The sequence below is a fragment of the Cavia porcellus genome, unplaced genomic scaffold (assembly GCF_034190915.1).
Source record: "Cavia porcellus strain 051 isolate PalLab524CR breed Dunkin Hartley unplaced genomic scaffold, mCavPor4.1 scaffold_28, whole genome shotgun sequence".
In the NCBI taxonomy this organism is placed as follows: Eukaryota; Metazoa; Chordata; class Mammalia; order Rodentia; family Caviidae; genus Cavia; species Cavia porcellus.
This window is the reverse complement of record NW_026947511.1, coordinates 39,622,663-39,642,872: the sequence shown is the minus strand read 5'-3', so window position 1 is coordinate 39,642,872 and position 20,210 is coordinate 39,622,663. Positions and strand designations below refer to the sequence as shown.

Genomic DNA, 20,210 nt, shown 5'->3' with positions numbered 1-20,210 from the left:
GCATTGCCCTCCCGGACATTGTGGCCTGTGGCGACCCAAGGGGACCTTACTGAATTGCTCCATCCAGGCTGCAGTACAGAAGGCAGGATTCTGAGAGCCCGGGCAGAAGGCCGACTGCAGGGCGTGACCATTCCAGGCTCCCAGATCTCTGACCCCAAAGGAGCAATACTGACAACCACCTGGCTTTTTCCCTGTGTAAATTTGGATTAGCAGGAGAAAATATTCATGTGTAAACTAGATCTCGTAGGGCAACTTTGGAGTTTGTATGTGTGAGTGCATGCACGTGTGTATATGCTGTTGTGTGTGTGCCTGTGTATCTGCATTTGCATGTGTCACATGAGAACTCTTGTTGCCAACCCCTTCCCCTCCACTGACAGTAGTACTTTTCTTTTGAGTCCTATGTCATGAGGGGGATGGATCATGGGCTGAGGTCTCCTCTTTCCGCCTACATCGTACAGCTGAGAGTGTGACTTTATCATCATGGACAATGACTTCTATGGTGTCCTTAGCCATAGGGTGCAAGTGCCCCCTTGCATCAGGCTGCTGGTCCTGCAGATGGAGAGCCTGACCCATGAGCCAAATTCGCTGCCCGGCCACACCAGCTCTCAGGGCTCAGTCTCTATGAGGTCCTGGTCCCGGGAGGCTTGTACATCTTCAACACTAAGAAAGCCCACCCCCAGGGTCACAGATGAGCAGCATTGTGTGCGTTGTGCATTGAGATTCCATTCAGCAAACACTGCTCTTAGCTGCCTGCGGCTGGAGGATCTGCGCTGTCTTCCCCATCTCTGGGAGGGACCTTTCTGGACCCCGAGGACTGAAGTCCTGCACCCACTTCAGGAGACCTCCAGCCTCCCCAGGACAGTTGATTCTCACCCTGAGAACCGTGCAGCGCTGCTGAGAGCCCACAGACCAGCTGTGCACGCATGAGCGTGAAGCCCTTGTGCCCAACAACTGTCTCCCCCAGACCCACGGGAAGATCAGATAGGGGACCTGAAAATAAAAGGGCTGGGCTGGTCCTCCCTGGATAAGGCTAAAAAACAGAACCAAAAAGCCATAAAAATCAGAGTTAAAACAAAAGTTGGAACCAGATCCACCATAAACTCTCCTTTCCCACTTTCAATGCTACACTCCTTTCACCCTCAGCTCCCTGACCCCCAGGAGACCCGGCATCTGGATCCCTTAAGCTCCCCGCCTCAAGATCTGGCCTCATTTCCCAGCAAATTCTTTTAGCTGCCAAATGGCTCCAGCTCCCCAGAAAGTCCCTGAGATGCCCAGCCAGCCGCCCTCATTTCCTTTCCTGCAAGATTCAGAGAGGCTTCTGGCCTGGTCCCAGATTAAACTGACAGAAGCAGCCAGGATGAGGGGCCAAGCTCACACTGCTGCCTGAGGATCCTCACTTCCAGGGCTCTTTGGGTTCCTCATGTTGTATGTGCTCTTTTATACATCCATAAAGGGACCGAACACCCAGAAACAGGCCCCAGGAGAGTCTGATTTCTAATACAGGAAAAGGCCCCCAAACTCTTTGTCGCAGAAAACTTGATTGGGTCCATTTACTAGCTTATTCAACCTGAGAAACATCTTTTTTTGCGTGCAGACTTCAGGAGAATGTTGAGAGAGACAGATAGAAAGGCAGACATGCGGTAGCGCCTGCCTGTAACCCCAGCACGCGGGAGGCTGCGGTGGGATGAACCTGAGTTTGAAGCCCTCACTTAAGACCAGCCCTGTCTCACAACCACAACAAAAAAGTCACTAGAAATAATAATGACAACCCTCTATGCAAAGTATATATGGAATCTAAGATACGTTTTTGGTAAAAAAAAAAAAAAAAAAAAAAATTATAAGGTATAAGGATTATTGTTTAGAGAGGAAAATATTAATTTTATCTAGTTCAGAGGTTATTTTAAGGTTGCTTCAGAATGAATGAAGGATGCCTGCTGGGCTTGGACTCCAGTAACCCCACACTCAGGAGGCTGAGATAGAATTGCCTTGAGTTTTGAGTTTGAAGCCAGCCTACATAGCAAGATATTGTCTTAAAACAAAATAACCAGAATGAAGGAAGAAAAGAAAAGCAAAAATAAATAAATAAAATAATGACTGTAGAAAGCTGGGAAGAGCCCAGCATGGTGGTACCATCCACCCTCCTAGTACTCTGGAAGGCTGACACATGAGGATTGTAAGTTTAAGCTGGGCCTGGGAAACCTAGTGATTTAGTGAGATGCTGTCTCAAAGGAAAAAGTAAAAACTGGGCTGGAGATGTAGCTCAGTGTGGAAGAACCTGAGTTCAATCTGCAGCACAGACAAAAGCAAAGAAGAAAGAAAGATTATAAACAGCTAAGTTAAAACTCTTATAGGCAGTCAGACAGGGCTAGGCCCTCAAAGATGTCAGTGCAGAGGATAAGAACACATTAAACTATGTTTGGAGGCACATTCATTGAAGCTCAGGCCTCAAGACAAAGACAAAATGACTATCCCCACATACTTCCCCAAGGGATGATATTCTAAATAGCCATTAGTCACCTTGGGCGGGAGCCCAGGACTTCCTGGCCCATCCCCTTCCAGGAGGGGTCCTTATTCTTTTTTTTTTTTTTGGGGGGGGGGTCCTTATTCTTGACGTGACTTGCTTCCCCATTGGATAAATATTATCTAAATCACTACACTTGTAATCTTATTGGTTGACCACAGTTTTGTCCCACCTTACACCTTGACTTTGCTCTATAAAGCCTCCCCTGTAAGTGGGGTGCATGACAACCCACTTTCCAAGTCTCTTCCTGTCTCTCTTAGCCAGGAGCTGCCTCTCTCTCAATAAATAATTTCCTACTTAACCTCTGTTGTTCTTTAAATTCATTCTTTGGGGCTGGGGATTTAGCTCAGTGGCATACGCATCTGCCTTGCAAGATCGAGGTCATGAGTTTGATCCCCGGTACCAAAAAAAAGGATTCATTCTTCAATTTTGGGAACATGAACTCAGCATACTGGACATTTAGTGTGTTGAGTTATATTTCCCTTGCATCATTTGGAGGTCCCATATCATACCCATATCATTTTTAGAGGCCCCATCAAGCTAATTGGGTGGAGGTAAGGGTTTGCTTTTATTTCGTAGATCCTGGACTGTGACTCACTTAGGTAATCAAAAATTGTCATCCTTGTTTGGCAATTGCTTATGCCTTGAATTTTGAGACAGTCTCACTATGTAGTTCAGACTGGCCTTGAACTCACACTGATCCTCCTGCCTCAGCCTCCCAAGTGCTGGGATTACAGGCGTGATCCACCACACCTGATGATTATTATGCCTTGAATTTTATGCCTTATCTGTGCCAATTTTTTGTGCCTTAAATTTTTATGACTTATCTTTGTCAATTGTTTACACCTTGAATTTTTATGCCTTATCTCTTACATGCATTATTTAGTTAAAAATGATGATAAATTTAAGCTGAGAACATAGAAAGATTATTCTCTGTTTTTACAGGCAAGGTTTTGTATTCTGGTTCTGCATATGCTGCATATACTGAATGTACTAGTATTTCTTATTTGACCGATTTGACAGCATGCCAGGGAAACATAACGCCAGAGCACCCCCTTATGGACTTTGATATGAAATGCTGTAAAAGGAGTCTTAATGAAATTAGATTATATTTAGGAAACATACATGCTCATTTATAAATCACAGGATCTCATCTGCCAATTATAAAGGCAGTAGGCCAGCAGCTATTCTTAAGACTTGGGGACAAGTGTTACTGGGTCAAACTGTTCCAGATCACCCCTCTGCACCCCAGAGAAAATGTCAAACCTGTTCTGCTTCAGTTTCCTTTCTGGCCTGACCCTCCACTGGGGAGGAAGCAATCTTGGCTCTTGACATTTCCCTTTCTCACCTTTCCCAACTGAAAGCGATGACTCAGGAACAAGTTGTCTCAATAACTCACCGTGAACGTGAGAAGAAAAGACTTCCTTTTTCTGATCTCATTTTGATCTTTTCCTACCACTTTATACCTTCCTTTGCTGGAGTCACGTAAGATTAGAAAGCGAGAAACCGTTTCTTCCTATCCAACAACTAAGGATCTTTAAGTTCTTTAAGCCCATAGAAAATGAGCATTTATTAACTCCAAAGACAAGGAATTCATCCTAGATGAAGGGCACTCAGGCTTTTCTCTGTCTCCTAAAGAACTCTAACGTAACAGTGGTTACTCTGCCAGCTACTTAAATGCTCTTAGAGTAACTGCTGCTCGTAAAGCAGAGGACAGTTTCTCCAGTAGCTTTTTGGTCAATACCTATTGAAGCCAATGGGATGCTGAACCAGTCAGGCAGATGGATTCTTTTCCAAAGACAAATCTCTGGTTGTATGGAACCAGTAAAAACGGAGCTGACAACTGAGGGGTCATTACCAGGGAAACACTTTGGTGGATACGCAAAGCTTCCTCAGTAGAAGCTGGGTCATGACAGCCTGACTGTGTAATCAGCAGAAAAATCTCCATTTACCTATTGTCCCTACTGACACTCCTCAGGGAGGTGAGAGGTAATTCTCTCAGAGGTCTTTTGGCATCTTCTGCCCCAGAATGACCAGAGACAACACATTTAGAGCTGTCTCTTTTAAGAGTTGAGCTGGAGATTTGGACTTTCCTCTCTGCTAGCAGGTTAGGAATTCCTAGGTTTTTTCTCCAGCTCACTGGAAGTTAACTTTTTGTTTAAAAAAAAAAAAAGACCACCTTGTATTTCTCTGTCCCAGATGCCCAGATTCAAACTGAGGCACCTTGAAACACCTGTCTGCCTTTCAAAGAGGGGAACGGCTATCAGAGAAGCAATTTATACTTGTACCTTACATATGCTAAGAGTTAAAAAGGGAGGGTTTCAATTAGCCTTTCTCTTTCATGTGCATGTGGAAAACATAAATATGTCTTTATTTTAACATGCAGCATGTGGTTGTAGGTAATAAGTTTAACAACGAACTCCAGAGACAGAAATTTTGGAGTGATTTTGAGCATAGGAAGTGCCCCGATCACTTTCAATCTGCCCTGTACTCTATTTTCTTCACTTGCTTTCAAAGAATTAAAAGGCAGTGGTTTAGATCTCTCAGTTGTTGGTTTTGCTAGCAATGTTTTCTGCTTTAAACACGACTGTTACAGCTGGAATAAATCGTAGCTGGTGCTTTTGGAAGCATCTGCTAGAAATGGGAGTGCAAGTTTCCAGAGAATACAGGGTTAGGAGCTGGCAATGGTGGCTCGACCAGCCTGACCCGTCTTCTACTCTCTAGACCGCAGCCGCCTACTCTGGAGTAGGGTGCCTCGAGGGTATGGAAATCAAGTAAACATTACAGGGATGCCAACTTTTTTTCCTTATATTTCAGGTGGGAAAATCAATGTGAAAATCTCTTACTCCTTTGGAATATACTCTTAAGCACCAGGGAATGTTTGATCCTCACATATTGAAAAAGAACCGCTTAACATTTCCTGTACCCTTGCATAGGCAGCTACCCTCTAGAGCCAGAACAGAACACGGGGGAAAGTATTGATTATAATACTACTTCAGAACTAGAATCACACTATACTAATGAGAGAATTATCTTATGTTCAGACTTAAGAAATAACCCTTTTTTGTGTTCAAAATGTGACTATAAGATGGAGAATGAATGGCAAATTTGACCATAACTGTGTTCATATGTCCTTTTCTTTCAGTGATTTCAAAGAATCCAAACAGAGCTTTAAAAAGTTTTCAGATGAAGCTAATAAGTACATTGAGGTCTTTGGAGAACTTCCTCAGACCTATAAAGTAGACTAGAAAGGTGTAACATTACTCTTTAATCAAACATTGACTTCTAATGAGAGAAAAGCAACATTACAAGCTACTATTACATTTAGAGTAGAATATCGTATTAATTTCAGAGGGTCAGAAGACAGGCATTCAGGAGTACAGCTGGTTCCTACGGAGCCCAAGTGGTCCCTACGCAAGACCCCAACTGGCCTACTAACCAGATGGGAGACATTTTCAGACATGGATTCTTGAAGATCTACAAAGGACAAAAGCTAAGCCCTTCAGTAATTTTAACTTGCCAACTATTCATCAAGAAAAAGATGAAAACCCTCTGCCTCTTTAGATTGTTTATGAAAGGAATGATGAAACAAACTTGTCTCCTGATTCGATAGGACAGATTATTCTTAAAGACGAATTTATTATCCAACCATCTCCAGATATTATGAATAAGCTACAAAAGATGACTTTTGCTCCAGATAGCTCATTTGATATTTTAGTCAAAATTACCTTCTTGGTATTTTATAATCAAGACTGGCTGGACACCACAGAGAGAGGGAGAGAGAGAGAGGGAGAGAGAGACAGAGACAGAGACAGAGACAGAGACAGAGACAGAGACAGAGACAGAGAGACCAAGAAAAAAAAGTCTGCCTTTGTTGTGACCTTAAAAGAAGTAGATGGTGAATCTGATTCTCAGGGCTCCAAGAAGATCTTGACAACTAAACTCACCTGAGACCACTGTGAAAAACCAGGCCACTTCAAGAGGAAGCCAAGCCCTGAATGCAAGGGTGACACTGGAGACCAGACTGCCCTCTGAAGAAGAGGACCCAGAACGCAGACCCTTCTTCCCAGCTGGTCCAGCGAGACTGAAGGGCCTCCAGGCACTCTCTGCCTTTCCCCTCTGGCCAGGCTATTTCCTCCATGGAGGAGCCCCAGGTAATCACGACTATAGACGGAAAAGAAACCAGCCCAGCGCCAGACACTGGTGCTTATCTCTCGGGCCTTCTTTTCAACCCTGGCCTTCCTTCCCCATCATACTCAGTGACAGGAGTCGCTAGAGAAGAGGTCACTCACTATTTCTCACAACCCTTGGGCTGTAACTGGCTTTTTCTTCACTCATTCCTTTTAATTATGCCTGAAAGTCCAGGTCTCCTCCTGAGGAGAGATATTTCATCTTGTTTTGAATACTATAATTTTTCCCAGGCCATGGTCTTATGACATGTACATGATATATCGTTTTGTGACTCCTCAGAAGAGCTCTCTACTCCAGGCACTCATGAGCCACTGAATTTTCTAGCAGAGAGATGTTATAAGGTCTCTAGGTCTAAGGCACAACTCTGCAGCCTTGAAGTAAAATACTTAGCCCTTATCATATCTAAAGCAATCTGAAGGCTGGGGCAAGACAGAATTAAGCCAATACTTTCCTTCCCACAAACAGCTAAGGACCCTAAAACAGCTAAGGAGATTCCTAAGAGTCACAAGTTGTTGTCACCTTTGGATAGCAGGATAGATGAGACAGCACCTGTGTCTCTATCAGCTCATAAAGGAAGACCAAAATGCAGATACTTATACTTTAACCTGAGAACCTGATTCCCAAACTGCGTTCCAGAAGGCTGAACAAACACTTCTAAATGCTCCAGCACTGAACCAGCCCACAGCACACTGTTTGAAACTGTTGATGGGAGGCTGGGCAGGCCTCTGGGAGTGCTTACACAGGATTAGGGGCCTGCTCAACAGCCTGAAGGATATCTGAGTCATGTTAGATATTATTGCAGAGGGATGGCCTGTGTGCCCTGGAGCTGTGACTGCAGTAGCTCTCTTGGTGCCAGAGGCATCCTAGCTGGTTTTAGGCAGAGATTTCATTATAAATACACCTCACAGAGTGGCAGGCCTTCTTTCTTCCAAAGGAAGCTGGTGGCTATCAGACACTGGGCTTCTTAAATACCAGGCTCTACTTCGAGAAGGACCAGCCATTCAAAGAAAGACATATTCCTCCTTTTTTTTTTTTTTTTTTTGGTCTTTTTCCTTTTTATCGGTACCAGGGATCGAACTCACAACTGCCTGCTTGCAAGGCAGGCGCTTATGCTGCTGAGCTAAACCCCCAGCCCCGACATATTCCTCCTTAAACCCTGCCACCTTTCTACCAAAAAAGGGAAAAAGCGAGACCAAAAGACATGACTGTGAACAGGTAATTCCCCATATGTACGCAGCCAGAAAAGTCTTGTTAGACACAGCCCTTACTGACCCTGATTTGGCCCCCTCTGTGGATGGCAGTTCATGGAACATGGGGCAAGAAAGGCACAGTATCCTGTAGTCACTCTTTATCAGATACTTAACATTTCCTCACTTGCCCTTGGGACTAGCTCAGCTTGTGAAATTCATAGCTCTGACCAGGGCTTTCCAACTCAGCAAAGACAAAAAGTCAATATTTATACTGATTCATAGTATACTTGCTGGGTGTGTTGGCACATGCCTGTAATCCCAGCACTCAGGAGGCTGAGGCACAAGGATCATCATGAGTTCAAGGCCAGCCTGGGCCCTGAAGTGGTTCAAAACCAGCCTCAATTACATAGCAAGATCTTGTCTCCAAAAAAAAGATAATGTTTTGCTAAAACTACATTCCATACCACCAATATGGAAAAAAATTATCTGCCATAATGTATCATAAGGAAATATATGGACTTTTATCATCTGTCTCTATGTCCTCCAAAGTAGCAAAAATCCACCATAGAAGACACAAAAAAAGTCATGAAGTATCTCAAGCTAATCAACTGGTCAAAGCAGCAGCAGCAAAAAAAAAAAAGTTGCTCAAGGGCCCCCTCTTTAGGCCCCCCTTGTCTGGGAAGGGTCCCTTGACCATACTCAACCCAAATATTCTGTCAGAAATCAAATGCACTCTCTCTCATGGGTGGCAGTTGCTTCCATCAGGATGGTTATAGTCAGATGATGGTAAATTATTCCTTCTTAGTTCTAGTCAGTAGAAAATTATTAAGTCTTTACATCAAACCTTTCACTCAGAGAGAGACAAGACCCAGAAGATGGCTACAAAGTTATAAAATAAAGGGACTTTCAGCCAGGCATGGTAGGGCACACCTAGAATCCCAGCCCTCAGGAGGCAGAGGCAGGAAGATCATCGAGAGTTCAAGACCAGCCTGGGATACAAAGTGAGGTCAAGGCCAGCCTGAACTGCACAAGGAGACCCTGTCTCAAAAAGACAAAAAAGGGAGGGGGCACTTTCTCAGACAATACAACAAAAGAACTGTCCTCCTAATCAGACCACAGCCCTTCCAGGAATACAGAGACATGGTAAATACCCTTATCCAAGTAAGAAATACACCGCAAATCCTAGGCCTTGTTCCACATAAAATGCTTTATGGAAGCCCTTTTCTTACTAATGATTCTTCAATAGAAAAACAGATGCCAGGGCCAAGGACGTAGCTCAGTGACACAGTGCCTGCCTGGCAAGTGCAAGGTCAGAAGTTCAATTCTTGGTACCAAAAAAAGAAAAAGAAAAAAAAAAAAAACAGATAGCTTACTAAAAGTTGTCACTTTATCGGCTAAATTCCACAGACTCTTCAGCCTAAAGCTCAACCTAAAGAAAAGAAAAACTGAAGCCAAGCCCTCTCTGCAAGTCAACGCCATGCACAGGCCACTGCGGGGAGAACCAGGCAGCAGCCCCTTCAGGTGCACTTACCGGGGAGCCCCTTCTGAAGATGGTAACCACTGTTAACTCCCTATTATTTTGTTTGAAAGTCCTGTATCATTTTCATTGTTTTGTTTGACTGGATTTTATTCTGTTTTGTCTCATTTGCTTTTATTATATCTAATGGCATGGGCAGCTATTTGAAAGATAACAAGATATAGTAATCATTTTAGGTTTACTATTAACTTGTTTTGAATTCCTTTATTGTGTTCATTGTTTTGTTTTTATTGGTTCTATTCTGTTTTGTTGATTTTTACTATGTCTGAAGGTATGGGAAACTATTTTGAAGGCATTACGGTAACCTTTGTTGATTTTCTATTATCTTGTTTTGAAGTCCCATGTCACCCTGTTTTGTTTTGATTGGTTTTATTCTGTTTTATTTTGCTTGGTTTTATTCTCTTTAAAATAAAAATTGATTCAATGTGACCTAACATGAAAATAAAATAAAATAAAATAAAAATTGCAAGAAAGAAAGAAGAAAAAGGAAAATGCCATATTCCACCCTGGAGATTCAAAACTTGTGAAGTCTCTTTCCTCATCATCTCCTTCCCTAGGACCAACTTGGGAAAGACCATGTTACAAACAGCCAACATCAAACTGAATGGAAGGCTCTTTGCAACAAGGAATCTAGAAGGCAACTGATTATTATGCTAGCAGGCTGATAGGAATCTCAGTTCCAAATCATCAGCACTGCAGCAGTTTTGGGTTCAGTTTAAATACAATTTACAAGTAGGAAGGACAAGGTATTACATGACTGATTACAGGGACTGAATTAAGTCATATATTGTCAGGTAAACTAACTCTAAATACATTTGCTTAAAAGGAATTATTTATCACAACAGAGCAACATCCTGGAGACAAGAGGAGGAGATTCAACCAGAGCAAGCAGAGTTAAAAAAATATCTTTGGACTGGGTTATTTCCAAAGTCACTGAAGTTAGTTAGAAGTGATATAGTTTCTTAATTAAGGGAAATATAAGCTGAGAATAGTCAAATTGACCCAGTGCATCATCAGAAGATAAGCAGCTGGGCCCAGACAGTCAAGGCTGACTGAAGTTGCCAGGCTAGCTATGTGGCAAGCAGCAAGAGCACAGGCAGAGGCTACTCTTGATTTTGCTATAACATGTCTATAAGTTTGTTATTCTATAACTGTGCCTTTATGAGTCATATGACTGTGCCCTAACACATACACTGTAATCCTGTTGACTCCTTAGCTTCCCAGGTAGCAGGTCTGGACTCCTAGATATACCACACCCAACTCAAGCCCTGAGATTCAAAAATTGTTGCTAAGTGTAACCATCCAAATACTCCTGTGAACCCATAGAAGTCTTGAAATTCTTGTTTGAAAAGAAGACAAAGTCTGTAATCTAAAATGCTACTCAGCCCTTCTACTAATTACTTTACCATACAATTCCTTCCCAGTATGGACACAGAACTACACAGAGTTGTTACAACAAAGATTGTACTAAATATGTGGCCTGCTCACCTTGTGAAGTACATCAGTGTAAGCTGCACTCTTCTAAAAAATGAGGCCCCTTGCCTCAATCTTTCCCTGACCTTTCTTTCAGCCTTGTTTACTGAGATATGCAGAGCTGGTTATATTTAAATAGATGTTTCCTTAATTGACCAAAAGAATCCAGTCCAGTGGCGAAGCCAATGTGCCTCATTACAGCACATGGGTGAGAATTTTCTTCCCTGCAGATGGCTAAGCTGAGGGCTTGAACAGGAGCTACTGAGATTCCAGGGCTTAAGATGTGAGGTAGCATTTCAACTGAGGCCATGGGACTCAAAAAGAATTATATCTTCCTGCAGTAAAGGTGCCAGCTTTGCATACATCAAACTATCCATTACATTGCTAATTGGAGAGCCTCTGTGCCTGGTACATATTTACTGTTTCTCATTATAGCCAGTGCCTGAGAAGTTTCTTTTCCCTAGTGCTCTGACTGAGACCCCCACCCACCTCCCTGATTGATACCAATAAAAACCATGAACTTTGGGACTTGTGGTCTTTGTTCCACAGAGATCACTGGGTTCTACAAACTCCTCAACTGAAGAATATTATCTCTCTGTGTTTATTTTGCCTCCATATGCCATGTGGCCAGGTGGGAGTCCTAAACACTCTGCAGGGGTTTCAGTATACATCAGGAGTTCCTTGTTGGGTATTCCCACTTCAAGGAGATGATTAAAATAGCCTACCAGAATACACTGATGAGACACAAAGGGTTTAATGGTTCATAGTTTAGTCCACCATTACAAAGTAATTGTGTTGCCTTTATACTATGCCTTTGATGATCCTGGACCTAATCAAATTTTTTCTAAGAATGTCACTAAAGCCTCTCTACAGACTCCAGTAAGAGTTTATTAAGTAAGAGTAAGGGTCCTATAATAATCTTGTTGATCTTATTATTTGGCCCACGTATATTTAACTGTTTCTTTGGCCTTGTCATCTCCAGACTTAGAGCTATGTCTACCCAAGACAAAAATGCCTGGTGTCTCCCAAGGGCCTTTAGATAGATCTTCTATAGCGTACCTCTGACTTCTAATCACAGTTACAACCTCCCTCAGCCAAAAGTAGCCAAAGTAATCTTGTTCCTTGCCCCTCACAGCAGTTATAGGTACCACTTCAGAGCGGGGAATGTTATAGACAGCTAAGTTAGAAATACTATAGGCAGTCAGATAGGGCTAGACCCCCAAAGAAGTCAGTGCAGAAGATAAGAACACATTACAATTATGGTTGGAGGCACATTCATTGAAGACCAGGCCTTAAGATGAAGGCAAAATGACTATCCCCACACACTTCCCCAAGGGATGAACAATAATGACTGATATTCTAAATAGCCATTAGTCACCTTGGGTGGGGGACCAAGACTTCCTGACCCATCACCTTCCAGGAGAGGTTCTTATTCTTTACATGACTCGCTTCCCCATTGGATACATATCATCTAAATCACTATACTTGTAATCTTATTGGTTGACCATAGTTTTGTCCCACCTTATACCCACCTCATGATTATAAAGCCTCCCCTGTAAGTGGGGTCCATGGCAATCCACTTTCCAGGTCCCCTCCTGTCTCTCTTAGGCAGGAGCTGCCTCTCCCTCAATAAATAATTTCCTACTCTGAACCTCTGTTGTTCCATTTATTTATTTATTTATTTATTTTTCATCCTTTTGAGACAGTGTTTCCCATGCAGTTCAGGCTGGCCTTGAACTTACTTTAAAGCCCACACTGGCCTCCAACTCACAGCAATCCTCTGCCTCAGCCTCCCTCAGGCCAGCTGTTCTTCCTTAAAATCCATTCTTTGAATTTGGGGAACACGACCTTGGTGTATCAAGCATCTAGTAGGTTGAGAGTTACAATATTTTATTTAGAGGTCCTATGTCACCCTTATATCAGAAAAAGAAAAAAGAAATCTTGGGGGTCAGGGGTATAGCTCAGTGTTGCAGTGCCTGCCTGGCAAGTGTGAAGTCCTGAGATTAATTCCCAGTACCACAAGCAAAACAAAACAAAGTTGGAAAGAGATAGAGAATTTCATGTCGTCAAGTGAACTAAATTGAATGAATTTGTAATGGTTTTCCAAGGCGGTCGGTGGTGATCTGGACAGGTTCACTGATGGGCCCCTCCACGGGCTCAAGTGGGTGAGCTTAAGTGGTAGACATGGCCTCACACGCCCAAGGTTTGATCTCCAGTGCTACAAAAGAACAGATGTGAAATGAGAATTTGGTCTTCTCTCTTAAAAAGGTGAGGTCTTCTGGAGCATTGGTTCGCTTTTTCTGTTTTCTGTATTTTTATTAATATTGAAATTGCACACGCTTTGGGATAGAGCACCATGATTCATATGTGCCTTATCTGTACTTCACATTGGTTGCTTCTCTGTTTCTGGATAAGAGATTGTGAAACAAACCTTTCCATATCCCCTGGGGAGGGAGAACTCTATGTTTTGTCAAAGTAATTTCCTGTGCTTTATGCTAATTCATTCACTTTTTTTATTACTTCACAAAACAGAGAAGCCGGAGGTACCACTCAGGGCTGACCATTTGCCTGGCCTGTGCCACACCCTGGGTTCCCGCCCTAGCACAGGGCAAGCAGAGGTGAGGAGAATTGTTTCTTAACAGTCTGTGATCATACTAATCAAATGTTCTAAATTTTTGGACATGTTCCCAAATCAAATTCTAGTCTTTTTTTTTTTTAATACCTCAAACTTCCAGGTTTTCAAAATGGAATCCTGGAACATCTCAGAACCTCATGTATTTTCTCTTCTTGTAAAAACAAAGATGTAAATCTAATATGCTGTGTGTTTGTGTGTGTGTGTGTGTGTGTGTGTGTGTGTGCGTGTGTGCACTAGGAACCAAACCCAGGGCCTTGCACACACTAAGCACACACATGCCCTACCACTGAGTACACCCCAACTCTAATTAGATTTATTTGATATGTTAAATAACAGGAGGAACATTGTCAAATACTAAGCCATGCTAAACCTTCTTTAGGTTGTTTATATAGGTGTATTCATTAATATTTATGTATTCTAGCAGTTGGAAGAAATTTCTAGTGATCTGGTACATCATGGTGTGAGTATGTTATCAGTTATAGTTCTGTTTATCTTGAAATATGTTATGTACGGCCCTGAATCAAGGCCGACAGCTTCCTGACACTGTTGGTTTCAACAGGAGCCTAAAGAGATGTCTTTCCATGGTCTATTGGCCATTTCAGCACTTGGGCAGTAAAATGGTCATTCATTAGAAAGAAACAGCTTGAAGCAAACCACACACACACACACACACTCCTGGGAGTGGCTGTGAGTGTAGCAGGCTGCGGCAGCCCAGGACAGGGGCCACCGGCGTTTACTGGGACCCGTGCCATTCTGGGACCTGGAACGCTGGGAGACCAAACAACACTCCCTCCCCTGCTGCCTGTTTTGTTTTGTTGAGCTTCAGTATACATGAAGGTGTGGACAGCTATTTTGAAGAGAACGAGAGACTCTCCTATGATAGCCAGTAGTAACTTCCGTATTGTCTGGTTTTGAAGACCTAAAACGCCTCCCTCATTCTGTTTGGATCAGTTTTATACTATGTTGTTTAGTATGAATTCTCTCTATGTGAAGACATGGACAACTATTTGGAAGAAAACAAGAGACAATATGATAGACAATGAAGATCTCAGGTTGTCTAGCTTTGAAATTTATGTATCTTACATTGCTTCTTTATGTCCTATTTTGTTCTGTTTTGTTGTGTTTAATTTTACCCCTTTAAAATAATAACTAAAAAAATTTTAAAAAAGAAATATGTTATGTAGCTGGGTGAAGGGCCCATTCCTGTGATCCTAGTCCCTTAGGAGGCTGAGGCAGGAGGATTACAGCAAGTTTGAGGCCAGCCGGGCTACACAGTGATTGTTTTACAGAAACAAAACAGGAAAGTCTTCAGTACCAAACAAAAAAAAGGTATGAAGCAGAAGTTTTGAAATTTCCTTGAAATACCATTGTAATGATTGCTTATCAGATTCTTCACTGTGGCCATTTCCAGCCTTTACTCTGATGCCTTCCAGAAAACTTTGTAGCAACTCTAATCCTCAGGTTCTCTATCTTTAAGAGATTCAAAGGATAGATCTGACAGCTACAAGTGTCTCATAACTTTAGGATCAAAAGATGGGGCTTGACTAAAGGGAACATATTCAGCAATTTAAGGTCACCTTTTTTATTGGAGCGCTTCTTTTTCATACCTAACTTGTCCTTTTAGAATTCAGGAAAAAATTGTTTTTAATTTTTCACTATTGGAAATTGAACCCAGGGGTCCTCTAATATTGAGCTACATAACCTCAGCTCTTTATATATTTATTTAAAAAATTTTTTTGAGACAAGGTCTTCCTACGCAATTCAGGCAGGGCCTAGAACATACTATGTAGTCCAAGCTGGCCCCAAATGCTCAGTGATTCTCTGCCTTGGCCTCTCAAGTGCTGAGATTACAGATGTGCAACGCACGCCTGGCTAATTTTTTTTTTAATTTTTAGACAGAGTCTTGCTAAATTGCCTAGGCTGATCTTGAGCTTATGATCTTCCTGCTTTTCCTTCCTGTGCAGCTGGAATTACAGGCACACACTACCATGTCCAGCTCCGGAATTCAGAATTCTTAGTGAAAATCCTTATTTTTATGGCAGTGTAGTTATTTGTACAAGTTCAGTAAAACCCTCTTTCTTGCAACATACAGTTGGAAACACTGAGTATAATACCAAGGCTTCAAAATATGAAGAACATATTTTGAAATGAGCGTAGAATCAGATATGACCAAATAGTTTTAAGGAACTAAGGTTGACTTTACAGAGTTGAGACAAACCCTAGGGGTGAGAAGGAGGAGGAGTCTTTACATACTCGTTCCTAAATATAGTCAGAATTCTGTTAAAGGAGCAAAAACATCTAACATAAACAATTTAGGGGAGAAGTTTGTTTTGGCTCACAGATTTGGAGGCTTCAGTCCATGGTTAGCTCTCTCCAAGGCAGAAACATAGGGGCAGAAGGGAATAGTGGAGGAAAAGTGCCCAGCTCATGCCACTGAAAACCCAAAGAGCTTCCAAGAGGAAGGGGACAGGGACCAGATATAACCCGTGAGGTCATATGCTCATGACCCACCCACCCAGAAGCGTAATTTATTAGCTTCCTGGGTGTATCTCAAACCAAGTTGACAATCAAGATTATCCCAATTCCACACCTTGTCAACTTGACACCTGAATACCTCTCCTTAAACCATACTTAATCTCCAAATAAGAGACAATAACAAGGTCATAATTCCACCTAACATGATGTGTCTATCCTTCGTGTGATCAAAACACACTAATTTCTCAATAGTTCCAGCATTGCTCAAAAGTCCAAGTCCAAGATCTCTTCTGAGACTAAAGGTAAACTCTTAGCTGTCAACCCCTATAAAAACCAAAAAGAAAGTTTCACACTCACAAGATAAAATGGGACAGGGGAAACATTTCCATTCAAAAAGAGAGAAATGGCAGGATAGAAAACAAACATGATCACAGAAAGACTGAAACCTATCAAGTCAAAGGTTAACTCCCAGTCTCCATGTTAGCACCCTGGGCACATGGTGGTGAGATATAACCTCCAAAGCCCATGGGCAGCACCAACCCTATGGCCCTGAAGGTTGCAGTCCACATGGTTCCTCTCTTTGGATGGCTTTGCTTACTATTTGTGGCTTTCCTCAGCAGATAGTCCACATTCCTGGCATCTGACTCCTTGGGATCGCCACTGCAGCTTTGCTTCAGTCTCACAGCTTCACACGCTGCCATCTCAGGCATGTCAGGGTCTCCAGGTCTGTGACACATTGCCTGGTTTCCCAGGGCCTTCCTTTGAAATGTGACTGGGAGCTCCTGAGATTTCTTGCATTCTGCATATCTGCAAAACCAAGATCACATAAATGATGCCAATGCCTGCTGCCACTGAAGCAGTAGCCTGTCCCCCTTGGACTGTGGCTGCAGCAGCTTCTGAGTGCCTGGGTGGCTGAGTACAGTGAAATAACTTCCAGGTAACTAATTCTCTTAGAAGCCTTGCTTTGGCAAGGAGCCCAGGAGTTATTTTCTCAAATGAATAGTCAACATGTTTGCACTCTTGAGCCTACAATGGATGGTGTTTTGCTGATTTGGGGAATGTCCTCAAGGTATCTTTCTTCTTGTTCCAACACAAAATGGTCAATTGCCTTTTTACAGCATAGACCTCTTTCAGCAACCACACCTGTCTTAGCCCCAACTTTATAAATGTCTCTTCTAGCCAAAATGAAAGTTTTTTAAAAAGTCTTTCTACTCTATTTTTTGCTCCTGATTCCCACTATAAGCCTAAAGCAGTCAGCATTATCCATGCTACACCCTAAATATTGGGTTACTTTGAAATTTCTGCTTCTACATTAGGAAGGAAGAAATCAGTCCATCACCTTTATTTTTCTTTCTTGCTGTACTGGGGATCAAATCCAGGACAGTATGCATGCTGAGCAAATCTTCTACCACTGAGCTACATTACATATCAGTCCACCACCTTTATATTTGGCCTCTTGTAAAGACTCTGGACATGGACAAAATATGAATAAACTTACTTCCAGAATGTAACAGTTCAATTCCCAGTGGAGTCTTGTTCCTATCTGAAACCTCAGAAGCACATTCTATTCTTTCTGAATTCTTAGCATTCTGATCTCAGCTGCACCTGGAATTTCCCATCATGCTCAGTTTACAGCATTCCAGAGCTTCTCTACCCGCTGTCCCCAAACCTTGCTAAAATCTTCCCACAAATCAGTTCCAAAGGCTTCTGAGCCACATGGCAGGTATAGTGACAGCAATGACTCTACTTCTGGTGCCATCACAGTTGCCTTACAGATAGGTAAGAAATGTCACTTCTTGGGGCTGAGGTTTAGCTCAGCGGTATAAGTGCCTGCTTGGCAAACGCAAGGTTGTGGGTTTGATCCCCAGCACCAAAAAAAAAAAAAAAAAAAAAAAAAAAAAAAAAAAAACCTCATTTCTTGACAAACTCAGGAACCTCAATATATTTGGGGAATGTCAACAGAAAAATTTACTTAAACCATCAGATGCAATGGCAGGAAGCCAGCCTGAATGATATAGGGAGACATCATCTCAAAAAAGAAAGAAGCAAACAAAAAGAATTCACCTAAACCTATACAGAGTGCAGGAACAATCAGATAAGTTCCTGGTTTAGTTTAGCTTCAAAATGCTTGCATGCTTTCTTGCTTTCCTCTTTTCTTTTTCTCTTTGTATATGCTGGTTCTGCATGATTGGAAACCGCTTTACCACTGGCTTACATCCTCTACTCCCTCTTATTCTTGCTTTTTGTTTTTTGAGACGATGTCTCACTAGGTAGCTCATGCTGGCCTTAAACTCACTGTGTAAGTGAGGCAGCAATCCTCCTGCCTCAGTCTCTCGAGTGCTGGATTTACAGGTGTGAATCACCATGCCTGGCTACTTTTGTTTATTTTTGAGACCGGGTTTTCTGATGGACATTTAAATAAAGAATCTCAGACTAGACTTTCAAAAGCCTTTTGAAGCTGGTCATGGTGGCATGTGTGTAATTTCAGCTATTTGAGACAATGATGGAGGAGGGTCACAAGTTTAAGCCCAGCTTGGGAGACTTAGTGAGATAATAAAAAAATTTTTAAAAAGCAAAAAGCTGGGAATGTAAAGGTGCTAAATTCAATCTCTAGCACTGATCCAAAAAAAAGTTTTGATAGGAAACTATAATGTACTCATTATCAGATTATCTTTGAAGTTATAAATTGGACTGAATCCTGAATTCTTTCTCAGAATGACTAAGAACAGGAGCTGTGCTTTCCTCAAAGTCCTGCAAATCGAGGTTGGATGATTTGATGTGAACTTCAGAGAAATAGCAGCCTGTAGTTTTGTTTTGGAGATGAAGTCTTGCTGTGATATAGACTGACCTTGAACACTCTGGAGCACAGACTAGGCCGGATTTTCCTGCTTCAGCCTCCTGAATGCTGAGATTCTACGTGTACACTACTGAGCACAGCAAGATTCTTCATATTAAGAGATGAAGATTAAACCCAGGGCCTTCCACTTGCCAGGCAAGTGTTGACCTCTGAGCTACACCCCAAGCCTCAATTATGGATACTTTGGAAGTAGAAACATGAGAATTTGGCAGAAAAGAACATAGAATGACTTTTGAGAAACAGGAAAGCTTAGGATAGGGCAGGTCTAGGGGAGATCAGGCCATTTTCCTGCTCTGTGACTTGGTCTGAGGCAAAACCACTCTGAGGCTGTTTCCACACATATAGGATGGTTATAATCACTACCTCCCTATGAACGGGTAGCGGTGAAAAATACTGAAATATGAACTCAGGATGGGCACACCGTGTTCCATCTATATCCACAGCATCCCCTGGGTTGAGCATGTGGCCCAGCTTCCTCTGGAAACCATCAGAAGATTCTATCTCCAAGGTCCTTGATGGTAACTGGAGGTGACACTGATGTCAATGGCAGTGCTGGCAGATGAAGATAAAGGATCACCTTCCCAAGGCTCTGAAATCTGAACAACATTGCGTACCATTCTCTCCCTGGAATCCAGCAAGATAAAGATTAAACCTATTTGCTGTGTAGGAAAGTGGGTGTACTTTGGGGCAACAATGTTAGAGAAATCAGACACACAGCTTACATATGGTATGGTATCTTTTATATGAGACCCAAAGTATAAATAACTTAAAGAGCAAAGTAAAAGACAGGAAACAAGAAGTTGGATATTTTGCAAATGGGAAGGGGACCAAGTTATGGAGTGAGAAAAGGCGGGGAAGGAAAAGTAAAGAGAACTAAGATGTTAGGGGCAGGTACCAACTCCCTGCAGTGAATGTGATCATTATGACTGCAAATAGGTACTAATAAAGATAAATTTTTAAAATGCATTATCTAAGGCCAAGGGTTTAGCTTAGTGGCGTAAGCGCCTGCCTGGCAAGCACGAGGTCGTGAGTTCAATCCCGAGTACAAAAAAAAAAAAGTATTGCGTGAAGTAGAACGAAGTGTTAGAAAACAAAACCCAGGCTTAGACCCGAGTCACTGCACCTGGCTACCTCCAGTGACCCCTTCCATCTGGGGGGAGCAAGTAAAAGAGGGTCTTAGGCTGGGTGACACCTTGCTGTCCAGGTGTGGGAATGCTCAAGCTGTGTCAGCTGTGCCCGGCTCAGTGATGGACGGTGCCCTCGCTGCCCTGCCCCAGAGTGGATGGCTGCCCACTTGATGTCTGGGGTGCGTGTATCTGGCTGCACTCCAG

At 42.5% G+C, this 20,210-nt stretch overlaps 1 non-coding gene across 1 annotated transcript; it reads left to right on the top strand.

Annotated features, from left to right (window-relative positions):
• Positions 1–14,056: 14,056 nt before the first annotated feature.
• Positions 14,057–14,191, top strand: LOC111757979 (small nucleolar RNA SNORA2/SNORA34 family). Its single transcript, XR_002792232.1, has one exon. It is a non-coding gene; the product is annotated as a small nucleolar RNA SNORA2/SNORA34 family (small nucleolar RNA).
• The last annotated feature ends 6,019 nt before the right edge of the window (positions 14,192–20,210 follow it).